We start from the raw sequence: 2510 nt of genomic DNA, 5'->3' as shown, positions 1-2510 counted from the left end.
TCAAAAAACAGCAATCATTTAAACAAACATGAGGGAAAATTCAAAAGGCAAAGATGACGTCATGCCTTACCTCAGCACAGCTGCCCACCGCACAAACGACAGCGTGTCACCTTATTTTAAAAAAAAAAGAAAAAAGAAAAACGGCGGGAAATGGGGGCCGCGCACGGACAGGGCCCCTCCCTCACAGCACATGCGGCTAATTAGCTGGCCATCCAGAGGCACTCAGTCTATTAGTCACCCATTCAGTCAGTCAGTTCTGACTTTCAGCAACAGTGGGCAGTAGAGGTGCACCGTTCCCGGAAGCACTGCAATACCGGGTTGATGCCTGGAGCAGACGGGGCAAGCCCCACTTCCGGCTCCCTGTTTCAAAAATCCGTTTAATATGCAGTGTTGTGCCTGAACGAGTTCATTGAACGATCGTTCATGAACTCGTTCATATTCTGGGTGAGCGTGAACTGAACGTGCTGTATATCTGCCTGATGAACGTGAACGTGAATGCGCTCATTCTGGCGTTTATGAACGTCGTTCTCTCGTAGTTCAATTTTGTTCTAGAGAGTGCCAGATTTCCATGGAGCCAGGCAAAATCCCGGCTATAACCACTGACTGTACAATATCTAGGCTACAACCGCTACAACACAATCTAAAACGGGCTTTATTATATAGGGGGAAAGACCAGATCTGGCAACACCAGCCACCACAGAGTCGCACCGCGCATGCGTCATTAAATTGCGAAGGATGAATGGAGGCAAAATCCGATGAAGGCAGCGGCACTACTTCTGTCTCAATGATGAATGAAACTTCATATGTCCACCTAAAAGAATTTTTTTAAAAGGTCAGCGATGATCCAGGTGGGAAAAACCTTACCTTTTTGTGTAAACTGTGCCCGCCGGGTCTCAAGAAGCAACTCCGCACATCAACAACATCAACAGCAAACTTGAAACGGCATATTGAAATAAAGCACCCGTCTAACCTTTTAAGGTATGTGCAGGTCACTAAAAAATCAAAAGACACGGCAACGGCGTGCCAAAACAGATCCTGTTCTACCACCCAAAACCAAATAACGGCGTACAGTAACGGCAGCTCCGTTATCTCCCAGCCGCAGCTGGACAACCTGGATTTGCAGTATATTGTTGGAGACCTGCAGCCTTTGAGGAAAGTGGAAAAGCCAGCTTTCATAAACTTAATAAAGGGGTTGCAGCCATCCAAAAAGGTGACATCAAGAAAAAAAGTACAAACTGCTGAACAAGAAATTTGAAGAAAACGTATGTGAACTTAAAACTAAACTCTCTGCGGTCGATGCTGTGTGCACAACAGCAGATTGCTGGTCAGCTGTGAACAAAGCATTTATGGGCATCACTATCCACTGGCTGAACAAAAATGATGTTTCTAAGAGACATTCTGCAGTCCTGGCATGTCGGCGTATTAAAGGAGCACATACACATGATGTGTTGGCAAAATTATTGTCAGATGTCAACAAAGAATTCAAAATCCACAACAAGGTTGTGTGTACAGTTACAGACAACGCTTCAAATTTTGTCAAGGCGTTCAATTGTTTTGGGATGGATGTTGCTATTGATACTCAAGAGCCAGAGACAGTGGTCCACTTTGATGAAACTAAAAGTGAAGATGACAGTGAACCAGAGTCAGCCTTTGCTGCTGCCAGTGAGAACTCAGATGAAGATGACCAGATGGAGCCTCATTCTCTCTCAGGTCTGGATCATCCCTCTCTCCCCCCTCATAGAAGGTGCATAGCTCACACCTTGAATCTAGTGGCCAAAGATACAGAAAAAGTAACTGAACCACGTTACAAAACAATGTCGAGAGCTGTTTTTGCAAAAGCTTCTGCTTTGTGGAACCGAGTTAAGCGAAGTCCAAAGGCTTCTGATACTGTGGAGGAAAAGCTTGGGATTAGCTTTATTGTGCCAAATGACACAAGATGGAACTCTGTATTTCTTGCCATGGAGAGACTGTCTCGCATAGCAACATTAACTACCAGGGCAGAAATAAATGTGGCTGAGGTCCCCCCTGCAAATGATGCCACTCCCCTACATGATGCTGATTCTGCACACTGTGAGTGATGAGTTTGGCTTTCGCCGATTCTCTCCACATGAAGTCAACTTCATTCACAAATTTGTGGACGTGATGAGACCTTTAGCACTTGCATTAAACATCCTCCAAGCAGAGAAAAACATCTTTCTTGGCTACCTGGCTCCAACCATCGTGCAACTGCAATGTCTTATGAATGACCTGTTGGATGAGAGCATGAAGCAGACTGCTGCAGAGGGTCTCATTACATGCCGTCCCCTTATAGAGAGCATCTTGCAGTCACTGAGTACAAGGCTGGCAGATCTTCTGGAGAAGAGGGAGCACATACTCTCCGCTATGCTGATGCCAAGATTCAAGCTAGACTGGGTCCAAGATGAGGAAAAACGTGTGCTGTACAGATTGATGCTGAAAAGAGAATTTCAAACCCTCAGCTCTGATGACTCAGCTGCAAGAGACTTAGGTCA

At 45.5% G+C, this 2510-nt stretch overlaps 1 pseudogene; it reads right to left on the bottom strand.

Moving 5' to 3' along the window:
• Positions 1-280: 280 nt before the first annotated feature.
• LOC140582544 (U2 spliceosomal RNA) lies at positions 281-418 on the bottom strand (annotated as a pseudogene).
• Between the last annotated feature and the right edge of the window lie 2092 nt (positions 419-2510).

Source organism: Paramormyrops kingsleyae, chromosome 24 (assembly GCF_048594095.1).
Source record: "Paramormyrops kingsleyae isolate MSU_618 chromosome 24, PKINGS_0.4, whole genome shotgun sequence".
NCBI lineage: Eukaryota > Metazoa > Chordata > Actinopteri > Osteoglossiformes > Mormyridae > Paramormyrops > Paramormyrops kingsleyae.
The sequence above is the reverse complement of the archived record's forward strand: the minus strand, read 5'-3'. Positions and strand labels throughout refer to the sequence as shown.